Source organism: Micrasema longulum, unplaced genomic scaffold (assembly GCF_059751315.1).
Source record: "Micrasema longulum isolate JH-2025_06_02 unplaced genomic scaffold, ASM5975131v1 h1tg000003l, whole genome shotgun sequence".
Taxonomy (NCBI): Eukaryota; Metazoa; Arthropoda; class Insecta; order Trichoptera; family Brachycentridae; genus Micrasema; species Micrasema longulum.
This window is the reverse complement of record NW_028277212.1, coordinates 249,931-276,096: the sequence shown is the minus strand read 5'-3', so window position 1 is coordinate 276,096 and position 26,166 is coordinate 249,931. Positions and strand designations below refer to the sequence as shown.

At 35.2% G+C, this 26,166-nt stretch overlaps 1 protein-coding gene and 1 long non-coding RNA gene across 4 annotated transcripts in view; one reads left to right on the top strand and one right to left on the bottom strand.

Annotated features, from left to right (window-relative positions):
• igl (IQ calmodulin-binding domain containing protein igloo) overlaps nt 1–26,166 on the bottom strand; it is a 218,600-nt gene that overhangs the window by 9,647 nt on the left and 182,787 nt on the right. The window lies entirely within an intron of this gene.
• LOC148285806 (uncharacterized) lies at nt 17,268–19,724 on the top strand. 2 transcript variants are annotated; one of them, XR_015825272.1, is made up of 4 exons: nt 17,268–17,326; nt 18,014–18,040; nt 19,079–19,212; nt 19,279–19,724. It is a non-coding gene; the product is annotated as an uncharacterized LOC148285806 (long non-coding RNA). The 2 variants fall into 2 exon arrangements; XR_015825120.1 differs by having other exon boundaries at nt 19,079–19,724.

The following is a 26,166-nucleotide window of genomic DNA, read 5'->3' as shown; positions in this document are numbered from 1 at the left end:
TAGTAACAAATTCTTGTATGTATTTTTTTAATTATAAAACAAACGCTGCTCTGCAGCACTGAAACTGAAAAAAAAATACTCGAAGATGGACATGTCAAAAGAAGGAATAATTGGCGTGCGTGCATGAGAAGATGTGTAGGATTTAGGTTGCTGGGTGTTAGTTGGAGTTCCTACCCCAGTTGGAGTTTGACAGAGAAGACATGATGCGTATTTATTACATGGCGAATAAATAATGAATTAAGTCGGACGAGTGTTACGGTGATGTTGGGTTGAAGAGACTGCACTCGAACTACATGCTGGACTAAATGACGTCGAGCTGGTCTGACGTGAACTGAACTTGTTGGGCTAACTAACCGAACGAGCTGACTGACGTTGGCTGCGTCCTCTGGTCTCTTTATAGACGACGTTCCTTTGTAGTTCATTTCTTCATGGTAGGGACGATGTGAATATACTGCAGAACGATGCCATCCGTTGTCATGTGAAATACTCATGGAGTTGCATTTTACGAATGTATTGGATTCGATTGAAAATGATGACATTGCATCGTCGGTCATTCGTCTATTTTTTGTGAACTAATTTAACACGTGTGTGCCTTCGACTATGGACTATGGACCCTACAGATGTAGAGGAAGCGAGGTATGCAAAGACAGTGATATAGTGTTCTATCATCTCCGCCCCTACGTGAAAACAGCGTGATGGTTTGAAAATAAAATAAAAATAATATTAAATATACTGAGAAACTAAATAAATTTGTCTCGAAATGAATTTTGTGAACACGCATTATTTAGTAGGGGAGTGATTTAAAAAATCATCACAGCATTAGAAGTATACGCGCGCGGAACCCTTTAAGAAGGTCCGGACAGGATCTTGCGTTATTTTGTAACCAATTCCTTTCCCTGGAAGGTAATAAAAGAGAAAAAAACATAGAAAAGGTGCCGCATTCGCTCAAATATTTAACTCCTTACGGTGGTCATAAAGCAGCACCCAGTAACCGACATTTATAATACAAACACTTTTTATAAAATCTCTTGTAAACGTCAATCAATTATACTTCAGTATCGTTTACATACGGAAAATTTATTATTTATTTACATACATAAGTTTACTGTACATTCTTTGAGACATAACCCCTACAATACATCACATACAAATAATATAATCACTAGATCCTCAACACAAAGACAACTTAAATAAATACAAAATAATACCACTTTCGGACAAAGGGATTTTGAGTATTATTCAATTAAAATCTATAACCTACTTCCACTTATAAAAACAATAAGTAACGAGAAAATGTTTAAAAAGGCTATAAAAAATGGATAGTGAATCTAGGTAGACGTAAAATGGATTGTCGCATTTGCCCAAACCAATATTAAATCAAATGCTCCACAAGTGTATATTTTATGTTAGGTTTTTGTTATTTTCATTGTGCGTTTTGGAATATAAATAATATAGATGTACATAAATACGTAGTGTTTAAAACTGTCTGAATATTTTGTTAATTATCTCTGTTTATTCAGTTAGTCTTCTTTGTTTATTCTCAAATGTAAAAACATTTCAAAAAAGTATATTGTTAAGTGTCCTTGGCACGGGTAACCCCAGTCAGGTCACATTATCTTTATTTTTATTTATAGTTTGTAAGAGAAAAATATGAATAAATAAATAAGTCCCAACTCCATGGGACTAAAAGTCCTGTGCTGGGATGGGACTAGCAATTAGTTGACACATACACATGAGTATGTCACCCTCAAATATAGGATCAGAATCATAAAAAATAATTTTTAAAAAAACGTATATAAGGCACATCAACATGGTAAACAAGTAAACTCAAACATTTGGAAAATTATCGAGGAGTTTCCTACTCAAATCCCTCCCACTAAGGAAAATCCAGTCCTGAACTCCTTTCTTGAAAATAGGTTTTGTACTTGAGAGCTTAATACGCTCTTCCAAAATATTGAACACTCTCGGTGCGATAAATGAGAGATGTCTCTTGGCAAAAGTCGAACGGGTTTTGGGTATGACATAATTCATGCAATAAAATAGACATGACAATATTGTCTTGTCCCAGCTCCGTGACCAGCCTCGACACGCGGAACAGAACGCTGCTGGGACAATACGAAAATTCGGCCGCAGTTCACACGTGAGCGCTGCGAAAATGAATACACGACAGCGTTTACTACGAGCGAGTTCATGAAAATGCTATTTATTTTATCTTCATCATCATCATTTCCTTTCCGCATCTTATGGTGCATAGGGCACTGCATTGGTGCACAAATCGTAAGGTATCTTGATTATTTTTGTAACATGAAGGTAAGATGATCGGTCTTACGTTTCAGGTGCCAGTCTAGGGACTATAAAATATTCTAGTGTAAAAACACCTCGTTAAAAAAATGTTTCATATCAACCATGTCAAAAATCTAACTCGCCAACTCTTGGATGGTAGGCGAATGCGCTGACCACTACACCATGAAGACGATAAGCGATAATTTTACCGATTTTTTTAACCGATTTTTAATTTTTTTTTTAATGCTTAAATATATAAATAATAAAAAATATTTTATAAAATACGCACTACTGTGAACGACGTCACTGGTTCATAAGAAACCAACCAATGATATGGGAGCTGTGAAGGATATCCGTTTTGCTTACCGTAAATGAACCAATCGGGAGAACTGACAGAGAAGAATCTCTGACATCACACGCGGAGTTATTTCAGAAATACAAAACTTTAAAAAATCACAGCGCTGAAAATACGATATTTAAAAACAATAGATGAAAGTCTAAAAACAAATAAAAATAACACTAAACATTCCTCAATATAGAAATTTAATGAATTAATTTCAAATTTATTATTTTTGACATTCCACCTTACCGCCTACTCATTTTTGAATAATGATGTTTGTTATTTTGTATTACATATTTTTTTATCATATACTTTATTTAAGATGAGTGTCCTATTTTAGTTCTCATCTCTCCGGCTATCCCTGACAAAAATTATCTCAATCGGTCGTTCCGTCAAGACGTGAAGGAAACACAAAAAAACAAATACGCTTTCGCATTTATAATATTATACTATATGTGTGTGTGAGGTTCATAGTCCATGATTGGTGACACACACGTGCTAAATAATTTCACCTGAAATATAGTCATAGATAGCTCCAAGAAGCAAGTCAGCGTTTTCTATTGAATTCAATTCATTACATTCTGCGAAACACGAGATCAACGCCCTGCAGTACATTAACATCGTCCCTACCATGGAGATGTGAAGAACAAAAGAACGTGGCCTATAAAGAGACCACAGGGCGCTATCAGTCAGTCAGCGTCAGTCACTCAGTTCCAGCATGTAGTTCAAGTGCAGTCATTTAACCCATCATCGCCATAACACTTGCGCGATTTAATTTAATTATTTATTTATTCGTCATGTGATAAATAAGCATTAAACAGTAACCTAGTGCCTTCTGTCAATCTTTAACTAGGTAGGAACTCCAACCCTCAACAATCTAATCCTACAAATATATACAAGTACATATATATATGTGTTATACAGGTAATGTAATGTAATTTTTCGTCTGGAAAATCCAATCATATACGACTACTCACTAAACGATGAAATATTATCATCTGTGTCTAGTATACGAGATTTGGGTGTCATACTTGACACTAAACTTTCATTTACAATTCGTATTGAACATGTTATCAATAAATCCTTAAAACTTCTTAGATTTATTAAAAGAAGCACAGTTGACTTCAAAAATATCAATACCCTTAAAACTCTCTTCTGTTCCCTAGTTCGCCCGCACCTAGAGTATTCATCTGTTCTCTGTTCTGGTCTCCATATTATGATGTTCACATCAAGAATATTGAATCAGTTCAACATCGATTTTTGAGAAAGATAGGCTGGAGGTTGGGCTTATCCAGAGACCAATATACGGATAATGAGTTAGAAACAACCTTGAATATATCTTCTCTTCAAGACCGTCGAAATAAATCCGTCCTATTTAAAATTCTCAACTCACTCTTTGATACGCCTGAACTACTAAGCTCAATAAAATTAAATATCCCAACTAGAAATCTCAGACAAAACTTACTCTTTCATACCGATAACCATAGAACTAACTATGGTTTTCATTCCCCTATGCCCAGAATTCTTAGGTCTGCCAACAAACATACCAGTCTTGATTTCTTTGATAACAAGTCGTCTTCTTTCAAACGATCACTGAATCAAATGCAATTATAAACACTTCTCTCCCGCTTCCACTCCCACAATGTCTACTATAAACCATTGAGTCTTTCTAATTTTTTAATAATAATTTTTCATTTATAAATGTGTCCATCAAAATGCCCATTGGGCGTATATATAAATAAATAAGTAATGTTTTTTTTTTTTTAATTACATTCAAAGCGCACACAAATTCTCAGTTTCATTTCAAATCGTTTCAAATTCATTCTTCTTCTTTGTTTTAATGTTTGTCACACGTAGCTTACGCGGTTTTACCGTAAGGCAGTCGTTCCTCTCATCTACTATTCAGACGGTCCTTCGAGCCGGATATTAATATTTAAGCATTTTTCGACTTGGGCAACTTTTTCCTTCAGATAAAATCCGTGAAGTTAGAACTTACGATTTCCATAACGTCGCCAATACGGAATACGAGATTATATAAATGATGGGTTAATACTGAAAAAAATATAAGGGTTCTTTATTAAATTTTCTGGATGACAGAACACAACTGACAAAAATCATCATTATCATCATCATTCCATTTCGCTCTCTAGTTGGAGCATATGATGTCCACGAAGATCCTCCAGGAATCTCTGTCGACTGTCAGCACCGGTGCATCCTCCCAAGACGGACTTGCGTCCCGTAGTTCTGACTTGAACTGCCGACGAACAGTCAGCAGTGGACGTCCAGGATGTCGGAAACCAGATGCCTTGTAATGTAGGCAAGCGTGGTTAAGGCTCTCAAGAGGCATCCGTAGTTCATTGGCAAGCCAACCGTATTGCCTCCGCTTGATGACAGTTGTCACCGGAGTTTGTTGCGTCCGTTTTCTTATTACTTCATTCCTAACAAAGCTACACCCAAGATTCTTCTGAGGGACCTATTCTTAAAACTCAGTATTTTGCAATTTTTGGCCCTAGTGAGGTGCCACGATTCGCATCCATTGAGAAGAATAGGTGTTATGCAAGCGTTATACAGGCGGTATTTAGTTTTCACTGAGTAAAGATCTGATCTCCGAATAGCCTTCATAATGTTAAATGTGACGCTTGCTAATCCTGGCCGCATTCCCAGTTATTTTTGGAAGCTGCCATTTTATGAAACATATTCTCCCAACGGGAGACGGTCGGTCTAAGAGCGAGCAAGCTAGACTTGCATTTAATAAAAGGTCAAAAATAATAGAAACAAATAATATAGACGTAAAACTAAGAATATTCCTAATCAAGACCTATGTATGAAGTATCTTGATGTATGGCTGCGAGACATGGTGCCTCTCCGAAAGAGATAAACGGAGACTAGAGGTTTTTGAGATGTGGTCATAAAGAAGACTACTATTAATTTCCTGGAGAGACCACATTACAAATGAGGAGGTTCTCCAAAGAATCGAAGGTGGAAGGCACCTGCTCAGGACCTTGTCCGAAAGGCGAGCGAGATGGGTCGGCCATGTAATACGTCAAGAAGGCTTCCTGCATGTCATAATGGAGGAGATGACCGAGGGGACAAATTCTAGGGGACGCCCACGCCGAGAGTACCTGGAGGAGCTATTAGAGGACGTGCGCTGCTCATCATATGTTGACTTTAAAAGAGCCGCACAAGACAGGGAGGAATGGAGGAGAAGAATGAAAGTAATTGCTGCCAGTCAATCCCAGGATTGAGATCAGAGAAGAAGATTTTACCAGGTATTTTAAACTCTCGACCCTTTCGAAGACTTGGTCAGGGGATATAGGCATCCTGACAGAAAATAAGATGAATTTATGCAGATAAAAGGAAAATGGAAGATGAGGCATACGAGTGTGTCATTGGCTGGTTAAGGTGACCACTTTACACACTGTGTGACATGCATCAATGTTTAGGTAGATGACGAATGAAGTTCTGTGTATGTAATATAACCAGAACCCTAGACGAGTGTTTTCGACTCGACAGCTGCTCTCAGGTAAAAGTCCTGATTAAGGAAATCGAGTGGAGATAAGTTGGCCAAGTAAATAAGTGATTGGCGCATTGGCCTAATATTCTTGAAGTCTCGGGTTTAATAAAAATGTGGCTTAAACTTAAAATATTGACAAAACAAAATACACGACATTTAGTAAAACTACAGGTTAAGGTACATAAATCAATATTAAGGATAATATTGCGAAAACCGTACAATCATCCGAGTGAAGGCCTTTTCAGATCCTTAGACGTCCTTGGCTTAAGGCAAATCTACATAAGGAAAGTAATACTTGCCATTCACAAAAACAGGAGCACTCAGGTGATTGTGAGTCATGCGCACTCAACCAGGAGTACAGTAAGAAACGATTTGGTGATTCCAATAGCACGTACAGCGGTATTCTAAAAATCTTTTTTTTTTAACGGACCTAAACTATACAACCTGATACCGTGTTCTTGGAAATCTGATAAACCATCAGTACTGAAAAAATATTAACAAATTGGTTGACAGACTTTGGAAGTAAGGAATCTGAGAATTTATTGAGGATAGTAATCTAAATATTATGCTATCCCATTGAATCGTTTATAAATTTATTGTATTTTGGCATGTGCATATATATTATGTATGTATGTGTGTATATATATGTATATGTATGTATATGTGTGTATATATATGTATGTGTATATGTATGTTTGTAGTATGTATGCGTGTATGTGTATATATTTAATTAAATTTTTACATTTAATGTTAACTGTACTTTTTTTTCTTTTCTTCTCTTTTGGGCTATAACTGTTTTTTTATTTCTTCAATATATTTTTTTTATAGGAAACATTCAAAAACCAAATTTGCCGCAACAAATCGGTTTCTTAGAACAGGCATTTGCCCATATAGGAACCGATTGCAACATTAGGCATACTAATATTTCTGGCTTGCCAAACCTTCATATACTGAGCCTACTCCTAGTACAAGCAGAATTTGCCAGAGTGTTTTTTGTGCCATTTTTGTAAAAATGTATGTATAAACTAATTTTTTATAAGCGTTTTTTTAATGCAGAAAGATTTCTAATGTTCATTGAAGTCGTTTTATGATGTTAACATGTTTTAAGCTTTTTTTGAGTTAAGTCGTTTTTGTCCTAAAAGTGCGATGTGAGGGTTAATTACGAGCTACCCTTTTACGTTATCATTACTTTAAGGAAAGTTTATATGCTCTATTACGAAAAGGATCATTCTGGCACTCCTCATTTATAACATCACGTCTCGTATACGAGCATATTCGTACGTGACCATACTGCCGAATTCTTCCCCGTGCGCGGTACGATTTACTTATGAGGTTTAAAACCAGCGCACTAAATTTGGTAAACGCGCGTTTCGCACCCCAGTCAAGAGTGCCTCGAGTAAAAAAATAGTGCACGTTGGTGTTAGCCTCAAATAGCAGCATGTTGGTGAGATGTTTTTTAGAAACAAGGTGAATTTTTTGCTTTCCATATTTAAAAAAAAAAAAAAAACATTTACTCAAAAAATGTAACTTGATTTTTGTATTTGTAATAAATATTATAAATCGCTGCCTTAGTTTTTGTATGTTCAATAGACCCATAGAATTAAGAATAGTCCATAAGGAGTTTAGAATCATATTTGAATATTTTTCTTTCTGTTCACGCCCATGGGGCTTTTACATTATACATACTATATAATAAGAAAAAGTTACACATTAAACATAATAAACATTTTTTCAAATATAAAAATTTTTAAAAAATATTTTTAAAATTTAAAAATAAAGTTACATAGTTGTAGACATACATAGAATACATCGGACTGTGTCCAAAAACCCCCCCACTATGCCCCACTTTCGTCACGCGCATTCGTGATGTCTAAAATCATAACACAAATGTAAGGTTTGAAAAAAAGTAATCTATTAATTTCTCTAAAATTTTATTGTGGACGCGAAAATATTGATTGACATAACATAGTAGATAAGCAAAGGGTCATTTTATTAAAAAAAAAAATTTTTTTTATTAAATTGAAAACATACTAATTAAAAGCATAAAGATTATTTCAATAGTATTAAAAATTACATATACAAGCAAAAACGGTAAAATATCAAAAGTTATATGTTCAAGATGCGCATTCTCTGGATAAACTAACATTATTTATTCATAGTATTTCTGGAAAAATAATTCTTCAATTAGAGTAATTGAATTAAGGAACTTCGAACATAAAAAATGACACAAAATTTATTTGACATAAAGCGAATATTTTTATGTCACGTTCAATAATATTAAATGCCATTATGTTTTAAAGATAATGTCGGTCAAATGTCCACCACAGCGTTGTTGAATCCGAGAGGTCCAATTTTCGTTAGTTCACTCATAAATTAGCAAAGTAGCGTAAAAAATTTGACTACCCTGGCAGCACTAACAAAATGTGCATTTTGTTTTTTTCGACAATCATCATCATCATTCCCTTTCCGCACCTAATGGTGCATGGGGCACTGCATTGGCACTCCAATCGCAGCGTTTCTTATTCATTTTTGTTACATGAAGGTAAGATGAACAGTTTCACGCTTCAGGTACCAGTCCATGGACTATAAAATATTTAAAGTGTAAAAACACCCTTTTAAATTAATATTTCATATCAAACATGTCGGGAATCGAACACGAGACTTCTTGCACGGTAGGCAAACGCGCTGAACACTACACCACGAGGCCGACAATTAAATGTCCACCACGGTGTTGTTTAATCCTGGAGGTCCAATTTTCGTTAGTTCTCTCTAATGATGAGCAAAGTAGCGTAAAAAAATTTACTACTAAACACTAACAAAATGTGAATTTTGTTTTCTTTGACAATCTGACAGACGGGAAAATAATAAAAATTGTGAGTAATGCATTTGCTCCTTACACACGAAATGTGATCTCATCCAGTTTCTTTTTGATCCCAACAGTATTTTTACATTTTAAAACGACAAGATAAAAGATCTAGGGCAGCGAAATGCAATAAAATATGACTTATGTACTACGGTTTATATTGTGTTTTTTTGGATAATTTTTGATTAAAATATTATTGGTTTTTGAAAGCCAGAAAATTGAAAAACGAACCATAAAAGGCGTAGGCAAAGCAACTTTTTATTCGAGAACAACTAAAGATGAAGTTCTTACTTGTGTCTCTGTTTGTCGGGGTTTTGGTAAGTTTAACAAAATAAATTATTTACCTATCTTATTTGAGAAAATATATTAATTTTTAGAAAAAAATCAAAATATCATCATCTAACCCTTCCCTTTCTGTGCTAAAAATATCCCCGCGTCACGGGGCCGAGTAGTCGATACACATGCAAAAAAAAGAGTTATTTAAACGGACTGACTTGAGATGGCACACTTGCCATGTCTGCCTAGATCATGCCATGACTATATCTTTTGTACATTTTCATGTGTCATGTCGGGTCCCCCCGACGCTGACAATCACTTGAGAGAAAGCTTCCCTATTCCAAGTAGTGTGTAACAGCTCCTCTACAGTTCTAATCCCGGTCAATGCACAGATGTTTCGAAGCCAGGAAAGCTGTTTTCTTCCAACCCCTCTACGTCCCTCGATCTTCCCCTTCGTGACAAACTGAAGTATGGCATATTTATCACCCCTCAACACATGGCCAAAATATGAATATACGGATCTAGGCTTGGAGAGGGATATTTAGCCAAATGAGAACTCTCGCAACGTGAGAACACAGAAGCCAGCCAGCTTCTTTAAAGACTTGTACTTGGAGAGCGTGAACTAATTCACGGGGACCCGTTACAATATATCTTCATAGGTTGCAGTGACGCCAGGAGCTTAATTAACACTGACTCCCACTTAAAAAACCACATGAACTGAAGTGCTCTCTTATGACAGAGAAAATCCAAAAGAAGTTTCTGAGATATCTCTACATGAGAGAGGGCGAGCAAAGAGTATTATCCTCGGCTCTACCCGACCGAGTTTCTTTAGGGTATGCTCGGCTATAACAGTTTAGAGACTAGAAGGAATGTGTATTTGACTACACATTTTTATCGATTGTTGCGCGGTATGATCGATAATTCTGAAATTATGATGAGCATTGGTTTGTATGTTCCTGATAATTACCTAAGACAGCGTCAGCATAGATTGTTTCATATTCCCATATACAGGACCAATCTGCCTATGGTTATGCCTGTTGGAAGGGCTACCGCTATGCTGAACAACATCGCTCTGGATATTGATCTGTTCCATGTATCCGAAGGGGTTTTCATTAGTATGTTTTTTTGTTTACAGGTAGCAACATGTGCAGCCCTAAGGACAACCGTAAGTTTATGTTTACCCAATTATAATCGGCTGTCGCCGTAGAATATTCAGCCCTTAAAGCCTCATGTATTATCATAGAAATGAATTTTTAATAACACTAAATGCCATATTAATGTTTTTGTAGATATCTCTTGGTTAATGATTTAGATAAAATTAAACGTAAAACTATCGACTCTTGTGTGGCTGTGATATCACACGAGTCGGCATAGGACACAAGACTTGATATATTTCTTTGATTTTTTTGAATGATGAACTCGAATTTTTTGTAACCTTCAAATGGATATTTTCACACCGGATTTGGAAAGTAAAATTTGTATAAACATGCTGGATGTTAATAAAAAAAAGAATTATTCTTGCTACGCGAAGAATTGATGTCCGCTAATTCAGCAACACATCTGTATAAGAGAGAGCACGAAGATGCAACTCATAAAAAGGAAGACAGAGACGCTGTTCTGAGGCTGGTGTTGTGTAAAACAGATTTAGTCTTCAGTCGGTTGATGACAGTGATGGTCCCCCATCACGCACACGCGTAATATGAGCGGCGTGTTTTTGTTTCTAATTTATTTTGCTATAACCAGGCGAAATAATATGTTTATTTGTATAAATTATGGAGAAGGAATTATTGAACAAGTCTCCATGTTTTTTTTCGTCGTTCTGTTCACAAATACAAATTCAAGTATTGGACCTTTTAATTTAAAAGTTTATTTGACTATCCGTTCTTACAGCTTACGGGATTATATTGATGGGATAGCAATTTGCCCCGTATAAGCAGATAAAGCTTGCTGTACTGGAAGAAAGCATACAACAAACTGGATCTTTTGCATTATTCGTGTGCGACAGATAGGCCTGCCCGGCCTTTTACTGAAATAATAATTTTGTATGCTGATGATGCCACACCTTCTTACTTCACAAAAAGCATTAGGTGAAAGAATTCAAGAAATATGTTCAAACATGGTCAGAATGGCAAATATTACACTGTGCGTGAAGTAATGAGCAGCGTCGCTGCACTGAGCGGCTAGACTGAATTTCACCCCCATTAAAATAAACAAATTACAACAGAGATGGAGAAACAGAGATGGACAAATAACACTAAAATCAACAGGTGAAAGAATTGAAAAAATATGGATGTTTAAACATAGGAAAAATGGTGAATGGTAAACAGTGTGAAAGTGGCTACTTCAACGTAAATGCCCAGACTTCCAATTCCCTTCTCTGAAATGTTCTCCATCTCTGTTGTAATTTTATTAATGTACATACATAGAATTAGAATAGTCCAGAAACCGCATACGCACATCAAACAGAAGGCGACTAAAATACTCATAAATTAGTAGGTTTACGTTTTGACCCTTTAGTTTCTTTGTAGACGTCGCTCAGTACGCAACTCCTGATTAGAATTCAACTATGCGGACACTGGAGTGAACGTAAGTCTAATGACTGTAGGAGGTGGGAAGACCATCTAGGAAACCTGTCAAGAAGCAACTTCTGACTATGGCAATGACGGCGAAGAGACTAATATGGACATAAATATGTGCATTGGATGATAAAAGATTGGAAGAGAGTTCTGTTTTCCGATGAGACCCATTTTATCGTACAAGGCCAGCAATTCCAAAACATTTACATACATATGTAGTTCTATTTTATTTAAAACTAGCGGACCCGATAGACGTTGTCCTGCCCGAACGTTGGCTTGCCTGCTATTAGCTGTCTGAACAAATGTTTTTTTCGTAAATAAGGATACACGTTATTTATTTTGGAATTTTTGGAGCTATTTATATATTCGTAATAAGGGTTAGTTTTTCGTTTTATCTTTTGATGTGATGAGATAAGAAACCTCGTCGTGCTCAAATCAAAATCATACAAGTTTGTACTCTAGTGCCATAATCAATGGAAAAAATAATGGAATACGTGTTAATGAAGACAAGTCAGACCACGTTTTACCCTGAGAATTCTAAAATTATGTCACAAAACTCATGCTCAACGCGAATTTAATCATTATTTAACCGCCAGCCGGGTTTTGATGTGATCTTGACATTTGATTCGAAACCAAAAGAAACGAAAGAACTAAGATAGACCAGATCAGTTTGTCCTAGCTTTAATTTTATTTGGTTGTATTTTATTTCATTTGTACCTATATTTAGTATGATAAAATGTGTTTACCATTGTTGGAATGGACTGTATAAGTCCGTCAATAATAAATAAATAAGTAATAATAATAGAAAAATGACTGTGTCGTAAAACGTGCAAAACTGTGATGATCAAAGGACAAAGACTTTTCATTGATATGTAGGTACCTAGGTATTTGTTTATTATTGAATTCCAAAATTAAACATTTTTAGTATTCAAATATTGAATTTAATAAGGTACCTGGGTACTTTCTTTAAGGTTGAATCCAAAAAAAATAATCTTCAAATAAAGAATCAGTTTTTCGAAAATGTATCAAATGTTGATTAAAATTATTCAAGCATTACTAAAAATCCATTAAAAAAAATTAGTATGTAGAATTAAGAAATTGTAAGGAAATTCATCAATTCAGTATCCATTAAAAATAATTGATCTTTGCAAACGTTAAAATAAAAACTTTTTTAATACGAAAAAAAAAACATTCTCCGAATTTTTAGGAATATGCATTTTAGTCGAATGCAACTTTGGAAGTTCGATGAAAAACACATTTTCGCTCCTAACTTTTTTTCTGATGAACATATTGAATATATTATTATTCACAAATTTAATTCACGCAAATTATATTATTTTGCAAAAAAAACCGCATGTAAATTAGTCCAGTGGTTATCGAGTCTATAAAGGACAAACTTTCAAACATTCATTTTTATGTATACAGACTATCAAATAAAAGATTTTCAAAAACTGTTTATCTTGTTTCAATAAATCTGTTCGATACTGTATGTAATATTTTCATATATTTGTTGTTTCAAATGATTCCCCGATTAAATACATTTAAAATTCATGGTTTTTTACAGCCGCAAAATTGCTGTTAAATTTAGCCGAAAAATAAGAAAATGCCGTATAAAAGGTGCCGCCAGAAACCTTTAACACTAAGGTAACTTTCAGTTCTTGAATAACTAAATATGAAGTTCGTATTTGTCTTCCTGTTTGTCGGAATTTTGGTAAGTTAAATCTGCACTGAGTGTATTTGTTTCCGATTAGTATCTAAAGAGATTAACTTCATTTAATTTTGAGGATAGGCGTCCTCAGGGGTACAAAAAAACATTAAAAAAATATATATAACTAAACATGTCATAATATAAAGCATAAATTATAGAACAACCAATTCTGTTTTTTTCTTATACTCTAAGTTTGATTATGACTTCAATATTCATTCAAAAAAATTAAGATAGTTGAAATATTTTAGTTCAAACGCTTCTAAAAAGAATTTTGTAAATTTTTTTAAAAAGAAGAATGTTTTGGTTGAAAATTTTTAACTTCTGCAGTACATTTTAAGCAAAACTTTAACGCCACCAAAAGGCCGACATAAGTAATAAACTTTTGAAATATTTCCTTACTTTTTATGAAACTACATTTAACTGTGGAAGCAAAAAATCTTTAAAGCAATGTAACTATCAAAGTAAATTAAAGTTAAGTACGAAATACGGTCTAAAAATCATGTCTATAACACGAAAAAAGGGCCAGAATCTAAAATACACCCAACGATCTATGAAAGGAAGCATGCTCGGTATATGTCGAAAAGACAGAATAAAAAAATAAGAAATAAGGCGCTGAACCAAAGTCTAACGGAACGTGGCAAAATTTAAATGGCAGTGGGCAGGACACTTAGCGAGGCAAAGTGATGGCAAATGGACACCGAGAATAATAAAGTGGAGACTATGGGCAAACAAAAGAAGTGTTGGAAGTCCACAGAAAAGTTGGATCGATAACATTGCCTCGATAGCCGGTAAAACATAAATGATCAAAGCGGGTGATAGGAAGGAATAGAGACGTTTGGAAGAGGCCTTTATACAGCAGTGGAGAGAACAAGGCTGAAGAAGAAGAAAAAAAAGGAAGAAAAGTAAATAATGACCTTTAGTCAGCAGAATTTCGAGGTTTTTATAAAGTTTGTACTATTTCTAACATTAATTTAATGCTCAAGATATAGAATTATTTAGATACTCTAAAGCTAGGGTTTCCTAGGACAGCGGTGCCCGTATTTTAACGGCCGTAGTGAACGGTGATGCAATGGACAGCCGTCGTAAAGGTGACTAGAGTGTGGTTTTCTAGGAAAACGGTGTTATCAACACCATTTAACACCGTTTTCCTAGGAAACCACTCTCTAATCACCTTTACGACGGCTGTCCACTGCATCACCGTTCACTACGGCCGTTAAAATACGGGCACCGCTGTCCTAGGAAACCCTAGCTTAAGAAAGCAAAATGATGAAAATTAAAATGAATTTTTATTGAACCGAAGTAAGAACAAATTATAGGTCAGGAACCCTTGAGCGATGACTGGATATTATGAGGGCATAAAACGTTCTAATAGCAAGAGTATTTGTCAACTTCTGTGGAAGATGTCGATCTCCAAAGTAATCATGTTCATCTGCCTGTCTGCTCTTCATAACGGCATGACCAGAGGCAGGTTGATTATGGAAATCGAGAAGTAAAGCAGTTTTTGCTGAGGCTGTTGGAGATATCCACCGGATTATAAACATTGATAATTTTTAAAATGACCGACTTCTCAGTACTACCTCTTACAAGAATGAAAAAATGTGTCAGTGTAATCCATCCCTTTTAAGTTGCAAACTGTTAGGCCCCAGCATTTCTAAATGTATCGGGATAGAGCTACGGATGCCTACCATACTCCTTCATGTAGATCACATAATTATTTTTATAATAAAACATAAGGTTTATTCTTCTAACCCCACCAAGAGTACATCTAATCACATGCATGATTGGATATTGTATATGGGTGCTTTGAAGTGAATGCAGCATAGTTCTTGTCAAAGACGTGATGGTTTATTACCTCTATCAAAGGATAAAAAAGTAGAAGTTACTAAACACATAACTAAACAAATAGCATTTTTGTTATGGAACCATGAACCTAGATATGAGTTCGTATCAACTAGTAAAGCTTTCCAATGCTGTCACATGATAAATTCTTAGAATATTGTCCAGATAAATACATTTTTATCTCAGTAGTATAATTCCATTCACCCTCGATAGTTAAAATCAATGTTTACTTAAGCCCAGTCCAAAAGATGACACCCGCGGATCAATATAAATACTAGTTTGATGGTTCCCAGTCTCAGAACTAATTTAGACGTTAAGACATTAACATCGTATATCTAAATTTATAACCTAAAGTTATTTTAATTAAATAAATCACAACTAAACAAACGTTTATTTTGTCTGTATATTACCGTATTTTTTTCATAAAACTCTTTATTCGAAAAAAAAACATAAAATATATTCATGTTACGATAAACTCATTTTTAAGTCATTTGTCATCGGGTGTTCAAGCATAAGTTAAATATTTCAGAAGTGAAGACTCTCAGGAGTATATTTGGCAAGTCTTTGAGGCACCGTTGCGCAGTTGGTTCGACGGCCAACTGTGAAACTTGCGCCGTGGGTTCGATTCCTGTCAGTTGCAAGAAAAAAATCCAAGGAAGACTTTTTTCTCAATTGGTCTGGGTGTTGAGGTATACTTTTCACTACCTCCTTCCATATCCCCTCTATCCCATCTGCTGACAAGCCTCAAAATAGAGGCTTAGCGGGTTATTCCTTAAAAAAAAGTAAGAATCTCTAAAATAAGGGAAATATGCAAGATCGGAAACGTCGTAAGCTGGGGGAGGCAACGAAGACATTACTTTGCGCATGTGAGGAGAATGGAGCCATCCAGACTCCTTTACGTTGTACTGTACGGCCAATACCAAGGAAGACGACTTCCAGGCAGACCGCCAAAAAGAGGGATCGACAGCTAGAAATCGACGACGCAGGAGGCTAAACCCCTTTGAAAAACTCACCACGAGGCTTACACTATTATATTCTAAGCTTAAAGAAGGCGGTCAGCGCTAGTAAGCTCCCGACGCCACTACGACTTGAGTAGATCGATTGTGACGGGTCCCCGTAAGTTAGTTCTCATACTTCAAGTATCTAGGATCCAAGTATTTAAAGAGCCTGGTTGCTGTAAGCATGTTGCTGTAAGCATGTTGCTGTAAGCATGTAAACATCACCAGTTGCCTCCAGGAGACCCTATCGCCAGCCAGCACTCTCGTTTCTTCCCATGTAAATCCAGCGGCCCTTAATTCCGCCGAATAAAGTCTAAAGATCGTCATTGACGGCCTTCCAGGACGGCGTGATCCCGCAAGTTTAAAGAAGAGGCAACAAGGGTTTAGGTTCTCCTAAGGCATGCGCAGCACGTGTCCAAGCCAGGTCCACCGCCCCATCCTCAAGACGCTCGTTATAGGAGGCTAATCGTCCTAATTAGTTTTGAGAAAACAATGAAAAAGAGTTGTTTTCGTATAAAATTCTTCCAATTTTTCGCGGAACATCTATTAAGGCTCCGTGAAACATTTGTATTCCGCGGAACATAGTGTGGGATACCCCGAGTTAGACCATTGTTTTTGTATGTGATTTTAATGAAAATGAAATTAATGAAAATAAACGAAAAATTAAAATGAAATATAATGCGTGGTGTACAATCATTATATTGTATTATGTTTTATCATAAAAAATAGGATTTCGCAACCCGTTTTGTAATTTGTTGTATTCAATAATTTTCTGATAAAATATTACTGCTTTTTGAAAGGCGGAAAATTGTGCTTGGCAAAAAAAGGGTATAAAAGATGCAACTCGGATCTTTTTAGACCATAGTAACTTTGGATTCTACAAACCAAACATGAAGTTCTTATTTGTTTTTCTATTCGCCGGATTCTTAGTAAGTTAAAAATAATAAAATCATGTTTGTTTAAACGTAGCCTTTTTTGAACTTTTTCATAAATGGTGATAATAATAGATAATTTTTCATCTACAATATTTTGAATATTTACGAATTTTTGTGCCGAGATACTGGAATTTTCCCAGCATTTAAAATAAAGTTTAAAGATAAAAACAAAATATTACGATTTCACTGCGCTCCATTTAATTTGAGATTTTCATCATTTTAAATATGAAATTTTGGGATTGACGTAATGTAAAACGTATCATTTTAGGATGGAAAAATTGCTAAATATGACATTTTGGAATTGGCATAATGCAGTATTTAACGTTTTGGTGTAGACATAATACTAAATATGTCATGCTGCAAAAAGTACCATTTAAAATGTGATACTTTGGGATTGGCATAATCCAAAATATGACATTTTGGGGTGGGCATAATGCAAAATATGCCTTTTTTGATGGGCGTAATGCAAAATATAACATTTTAGGATTGGTATGATAAAATTTTGTGATTTTCATTTCTTCATATATTGTATTCTATTTCCATCCCTGTTTTTAATTCTATTGCTTTATATGTTTAAAAAAATATTTTAAACAGTAGATTTGAATGCTTAAGGAATGTTCAAAAACTTTTTACTATATCGCGTTTTTTTGGTTTCAATTTTAATACTTAAATTATTTACAGGTGGCCGCTGAAGTAAATGCCTGGCCGGTAAGTATTTTATCAACACCATATTTTTTATATTTTTATCCTCTCTTATAGGTACACCAACAGCAGTGTGTTTACATGTCCTGTTTTTATATTGCCAGGGCCTTACTTATAAATCGGGTATAAAGTTAAGCTTGAGAATAGTGGTAGAATAATGATAGTATGGCAAAAAGTATTACTTATCAACCAGCGCCCCTTAATTTCGCCGAATAAAGTCTAAAGATCGTCATTGACGACCTTTCAGGACGGCATGAGCCCGCAGGTTTAAAAAAGAGGCAATTTGGGTTAAGGTTCTCCTGAGGCATGCGCAGCACGTGTCCAAGCCAGGTCCACCGCCGCATCCTCAAGGCGCTCGTTATAGGAGGCTGCTGTGTCCGTTCTCGGACTTCAATCACTATCCCCTCTAAGTGGTACACCAACTACAGTGTGTTTGCATGACCTATATATATGTTTATACAAGCTTTTAATGGTGACTTTGCTCGAGTGGTTTTAGGGAGAAATTCATTTACAAACAAAAATCTAGTATAGTATATTCTTGGCGACGACGCATCTGTATTTTCTCCCTCAGACATCCCATCTATTATCTCATGTAGGAGACCCCCGTGACGCACTATGTGACCAGTCCATCCAACGCGTCTTACGAAAATGGTCTTAAGCAGGTGCGTTTTTAGTGTTTTTAGTGTTTTAATGTTAAACTAAAGTCTTGCCTGATGTTTACGGCTATTAACATTGTGATAAGCAAAACAGGAAAACCGTCGACCCATGTTCTAAGTGTACCTATTGTCTTTATAAAAAAACAAGTAGTCCCACAGACATTTGGCCTACAGCTTGGCCTAGCAGGCTGGTAGCTAATGATAGTAGATGAACGTGTGTACACATCCTTATTTAACATTATGATTCCGTTTATAAATGTTTTTAAATATTTGCTCTTGAAATGCAAATTGATAGTTTTCTTAACAGTACGAGCTGATGTTTACTAGTTGCCTATTCAATGCAAGGATATAATTACATACATTTTAGTAATATATATTTTTTTAATAGAAAACAGCCAATGGTTACTACAAAACTACAGCCGGAACGACCAGAGGAACTTACAGGGGAACCAATAAAGATTTTACTCAAGACGATTTTACCGATGAAGATACGGTTTATCCCACATATACAGGAACCAATAGGTACACCACACGTTTTAATCAATTCGATGATGATACCGTCTATCCCACATATACAGCAACCAATAGGAATACAGGAACCAATAGGTATACAGGTTATTAAAACGATGGTGATACCAAATGTTTTAGAAATACAGGAACAACTACCGGAACCAATATGAACCATGGAACTAACAGATAAACCGGAACCAATCTGTTATACCAATACTTAAACTGACGATGATACTGATTTTTGCACCAACAAATATGGCGATACAACTTATACCACTAAAAATCATAGAAATATCAGAAATAAAAGGAACCTTAAAGATTAACTAAAGGTTAAAATAGAATTGCTGATCACAGACAAAAATTAAACGAAGATCGCTGGATGCACTAGATTTCGATATTTTCAGATTTGACCATAAAATCCTGCAAATCAACATTCCATAGTTATTCATTAACTGTTTTCTTTTGATTTTGTTACTTTGATAAAAATATTTTTGTGACTGCAACAAATACGAAAATAAATTATTTCAACCAATCAAGTTTTTGAATTTTAATAAATTATCCATTTTAGAAATATTGTAAATATTGTTTTTGAACAAAAGAGCCGAGTAAATAATTTTAAAAAAATAATACCATTTGACTTTTTGTTTGGTCAAAAATATATTTTTTATATCTATCTATATCTTCTATACGTTTAAAAATCTGGGATCCAAATTGCTCACTAGAAAAACTAAGACCATCATTTACAAAACTCTCCTCAGACCGGTCATTGAATATGGCGCCGAATGCTGGACTATGACCAAAAGAGATGAAAACATGGTCTCTCTTCAATCCGTGCCTCATGTCTGAGGATGGTGATTACGCCTGATTCCAGACACGGCTCATCTGTGGATAGTCTCCCTCCATCTGGAACGGTCTTGTGCTCTTCTATAGGCATTCGTAAGTGATGATTCTGATAACTCAGTGACTGTACCGCTCCATCTTGTCGGTTGACGTCCACGCGACCTTGTTTCTTCGACACTTCCCAGGAGAATAGTTTTCTCCAAACTATCAAAATCTCCCCTGGAAATATGCCCAAAGAACTGCAGGATTCTTTTCTTCTCCTATGTCCAGTTCCTGGAGAATAGATGCATTCGTATGTCTGGCCCTCCACAAAATCCGCAGCACTCGCCGCCAACACCACATCTCGAAAGCTTAGATTTTTTTTTCTTTTCAGATTCCCTCAGTGTCTAACACTCCACATCGTACATGAACACTGAGAAAACCAAGGCCTTCACCAGTCTCTTTTTGGTGTTAATGGTTATACTGTGATTCTTCCAGATCTTCACCAACCGACTCATAGCACTTTTGGCAATACCAACACGTCACCGTATTTCACCTTCACACCCACCGCCATCGCTAATGAGAGAACCTAGATAAACGAAATTGTTGACTCTTTCTAAGTTGCGCAATAAGGATAATGGCGCTTCTTTTTTAGCTCGATCAATGATCATAAGCTTAGTTATGCTCATATTCATTGAGAAAACACGAAACATATTAAGGAAGATATTTGGTGCTGTCAACCAAAACGAAGTGTGGAGGAGACAGTTGATCATGAATTAGAGGCATTGTATGGCGAACCCAACGTTGCACAATTCGTTTAGTATCACTACTCGTTTAAAGTGTATAATCTACTTCCATTGTCCATAAGTACGATTCGTAGGTACTCTCAATATAAAATTGCTATTAAGAAATGGATAGTGGAGGTGGGTTGCGCACGGAACGTTGAGTGGATAAAGCTAAATAGCTCAAATATTGTTTCCTGATTGTGAACTATTTTTTTATTTAACTTTTTGTACATAATGTTCACTGTAAATTGGCTGACTTATTGCCAAATTGCAATTTCTTCCAACCAACCAATAAAATAACAGTTTTATTTTTATTATTCAAGTTAAAATATATTCAATAGAAAATAAAGATAAGAAAAAGCTTAAGATGTTTAAAACTAGAAATAAATGTATTTGTGTATAAATTACCTTGAATCAATACCATAACTCAATGGGAAAAGGAAAAAAGAGGAAAGATGAAAGGAGGAGAGATTAAGGAAGAGAAAGGAGATGTTTCTTCAGACGTGATTTTAACAGAGATCATTTAGTAACATCTTTGATGGTGGATAGGAGATGATTCTACAGTCGAGCCGCATGGACACTATATGAGTTAGAGAAGAATGAGGAATTGTGATGATGAGTTTGGAGATAACATTTTTTCTATGCTTTTTTTTTGTTTGTAATCGATAGATTAATTCTTTTACTTATTCATTTGCAATCCTTTTATGGCAAATGGACGCCATTTTAAAGCGCTACTGGTGCAAATTATCATTGCCTCTGAAGTACGGCATTCAATTACTTTAAACTGGGATCATTTACAGATCCTCTCTACTGGCGATGCCGGTGAATGCGTTGATGAAAATCAGCCTTGAACTTGATCAATTTATTTAATTTATTCATCATTTCAAAGGTCCAAATATGGTCTAAAAACATCAAATGTTACACTGTCATTTTATATAATATTTTATTATTCATATTTTTAAAAAGTTTTATTCAGTTCAGTTTAAGTGTGCAATTTGATTAAAATACACAAAAACCAAAGAAAAACCACAGAAAAACCATTGTACTCGGTGTAAAAACTGCCATGAAAAATTAATGGTATTTGTCATTTAAGGTTTTTTAAACAAGTCTTCAATTTCATCGAAATTGTTTTGACATGATAGTTTTATCTTTTTCAGAAGCCGCTCGGAGCAGAATATATCCAATTTAAAACTTTCTCAAATCAATGGTTGAATGCTTATCCTAGTTACAGATATTTTTCTATTGTGCCCGGTCTACTGTGGTCTAACCAACAATCATATTTGACATGGAAAATGCCTCGTTATATGCCCGATTATTTGCCAAGCTACATGTCTGATTACTTCCAGAGAGATATGACGAGTTATAATCCAAGTCACAGGACTGGAAATGATCCAAGCTACACACCGGGTAATTCAATATACAAGCTGGTAAATCCAAGTGACGTGCCTGATTACAACTCAAGAGATAGAACAAGTTATAATCCAAATCACGTGACTGGAAATGATCCAAACTACCTAGCTAGTCATAGTCCAAGCTACGCACTGGGTGATTCAAGCTACAAGCTGGTAAATCCAAGTGACATGTCTGATAATGTTTGAGTATGTCCCTTCTCAAAAACGTTTTCCCTCTCTGTTGAAGTGAATTTAGACATGTCTGATTACAACCCAAGAGATGTGACGAGTTATAATCCAAGTTACCTTGCTGATTACAATCCAAGTTACATAGCTGGTTATAATTCAAGTTACATGCAGGGTAATCCAAGCTATATGCATGGTTTTATGCCAGGGTTTTTGCCAAGTTTTCCGTCTTATTTGTATTCCGGGATGTCTTCTTTGAGAGATGATGATTCAACAAAACCAACAATTGAGGATAGAAATTCAGAATTAGCCTTACATTATCAAGGGTCGTATTCTGGCACAAGTCCACCAATTGATCCTTCAAGTGTTACCAGTGGTGGCCATCATACCAGATTTAGATTCCAACATAATGGAAAGAAATTACATAATCTTTTCGATTCTTTGACGCCTGAACGACTAGGACAGTTAGAGAGTGGAACTTCGACCCTCTCTGAATCGAAATGGAAGAATGGACACAGTCAACATTGAAATGTTTCTTCCCGATAAACACCACGTCGCCTTGGTGGTGCAAAAAACCGAGCCAAATATTACGAAAGTTGAATAATATGCTTCACTCCTGACTTATTTAGAAGTGGATAAGAAAAAGTTTTAGTACCTTATTTTTCAACATAATCACCGGATATTTTTTAGACTTGTTGGCACTTCTCCAACACATTTATGGCTTCCTGCTAACATTTGTCTAACAGGCAACCACTTATCTACATACCATCACTCATGCTCTAGTACACAAGACGTTAGTGTCCTTTTTTTGTTTAACATGTTTGACACTCCGGTACTGTGACATGTAAAGCTACTTAGCTTTACATGTCATATATAAACTCAAATGAATTTATTTTACCAAAATAACAACATATTTAAGGCGTTATATTCGGACAATATATCAAACTCGGAACCTTTTAACAATAGTTCGATATTATAAGGTATAATTCTTTCCAAGTATCTGCCTCATAAAAATTGTTTCACTGGTGTGAAAGATGTCAATTTCCAAAGTAATCATGTTCAGCTGCTTAACTGCTGTTCCAATTGGTATAACCAGAGGCAGGTTGGTTCAAGAAGCCGGAAGGGAAAACATTTTACAATTTATTAATTACTTTGAAAGTCTTGAAAGTTATCAAATTAAAAAATATTACAAAAAAACACATCATACCAGGAAACTTTGAGCAGTACCTTGATATTTTGAAGGCATAAAACTCCTCAATGGCAAGAGTATTTGCCTCTTAAACCGTTTTACTGATGTGAAAGATGTCAATCTCTAAATAAATCATGTTCAGCTGCTTTACTGCCCTTTCAATCGGTGTAATCAAGGCAGGTTGGTTCAGGAAGCCAGGGGGTAAAACAGTGTGCTGACGCTGTCGGAGATAAACATCAGAAACAGAAAAATGGAAACTTCTAAAATTGGCTGAGTTCTCGATGAATCTTCTTATAAGTCTGATAAAATAGGTCAGTGTGAACTCATCCCTTCTAAGTTGCAAACTGTTGGTCCCAAGCATGCCCAAGAGGAATGCGATGATCGTGATGAATAATCAAAAGTGTTCATGGTAATCACTATCCTCAGCATTGAGGGACCGACTTGGAAGAAGATCAGAGTTGAATGATCTGCATTTCGTTTTGACCGAGTATAGACTAGAGTTTCAGACAACACGCATCATGTTAAAAGTTGCTCCAGCAATTTCTAGGCAGATTGCAAGCTCTTTGTGCATGCTTCCATCCTCAGGTATGTGAACTTCCAAGTATTTAAAGTTGTCAACTTTCTCAATCTTCTGTCCATTATTATAGAGAGGCTGATCAGGGTCAGGTCAGGATTTGTTGCACATAATCTGAGTCTTTTTGGTATTAATATTAACATAACCTTACTTTTGTTTATTTGTTTAAATTTAATGTTGTGCACACAGTGCTATGTTAATATAAATCTAGACAATATTACGAACAAAAAATAAACCTAACACAGCACCAATTACGTACACAACACAATATATGAAACAACTATCTAACAGTACAACAAGATGTAAAAAAAAAATGTGCTTTGTGTGAATTTACTAGCGATTGTGTTTTTATTGTTGTGAGTATGAAATGTAGTGCGTGGAGTGAGGTGTATGGAGTGATGTGTGTATAAGATGTGGTGTTTATGTAGTGTGTCTTCTGGTAGTACCTAGTTTAGTATTAATTGTTTCTGTTTATTTTCAAAGAGGCTAAATGATACTAATATTACAGTAACTTTAAACTTTGAAGTAGGGCACACATAAGCAAATTCCCTTATGTGCTCCAATAATAACAATAATAATATTAGTAATACTAAACATTAAAATCTATAAGACTCAGCTTCCGTTTGTAGCAGAGAGCTGAGTCGTTAAAGATGTCTAAATCGTACATCTTCTCAATTTTAGAAAAGTTACTAACTGCTCTTCCTAAGAGCGAATTTTGAGCTGCTCTGGTGTTGCATTTGTTGTAGCTCAGTAATACAGTATGTTGAGTGCGACGAATAGGAGTATTAAAGTTTATTTCAGACAGCAAATCGGCACAATCAATCCGATTATTTAGCAAATTATAAATAAATAATTGATCCGCAATCATACGCCGTTTATGAAGACAAGGTAACTTTAAATTACTGACATTAGGGAATTTACATTGGATGTACTTATGAAATTTATTTTGTACTTTGTCTATTAAATTTATATAAATGTTGTATTGGGGATTCCAAATGCAGGAAGCGTATTCTAAGTGACTTTTGACCAATGAGGTGTATAGTACCAAGGTCGTGCTTGGATTTTTGAATGGTTTACAAACTCTCATTAGGAAGCCTAACATTTTAAATGATTTAGATAGAATAGCTTCTATATAAGCATTAAAATTAAGTTTTGTGTCCAAAATTACTCCCAAATCCCTGCAGCTGTTTTTTTTTGGATATTAATATTGTTAAAATTATAGGGAAAAGTTTTTTTTTTTTTGTTTCTAGCAAATGTCATTTTATGGCCTTACCTAACCTAATTAAAATTATGTTATGTTTTTAGGTTGATAATGAAAAAGTACAGAAGGTAATCGATGGTATGATCAATTTTACACTAGGAGATTCTAAACCAGACAAAAACTATGACAGTATTGCCTGCGTCCAATGTGTACACAAAAATATAGCTTCTGATGTCAATTGCACAAACTGTTACAGGAATAAAATACTTTTACATTTTTCCGAAGAAACTTATAAACCGTGTCTGGTTACCATGATCAACACTTTTGCAACATCTTGCATGGAATCCTGCTCCAGCAAAACTTCACCAACTGAATAAAAGATCATAAGGCAATGGCGAATCTCCCTAGAACATTTTGGATGGTCCCCTAAGTTTTAATCCTTTCAGACCAGAGAAGATAAAAAATATTTTTAATTCGTTTTGCAGTAAAGGAATGAATGATTATAATCAAAATATCAATAAAATTTCTTGGTTGAGCTTTACTTTATATTATTTCAACCAACATTAGGGAAAATTACATACAACGAATACCGATAAAAATATAAAAAATGGATTTTTAATAATAATTTGTATTTTCGAAATCAATATGAATATTGTGCAAAAATGTTTTCATTTATTTATTTATTTATATTTGGATAATTTATATAGCGCCATTTTTGTAAAAATCACCTCAAGGGCACTGTACAATAAATAAATATCCCAGCACGTCTTGCAGCTACAGAGCGCATGGACGGTTAGGATTCTTGTTTCTCGTCTCCAGTT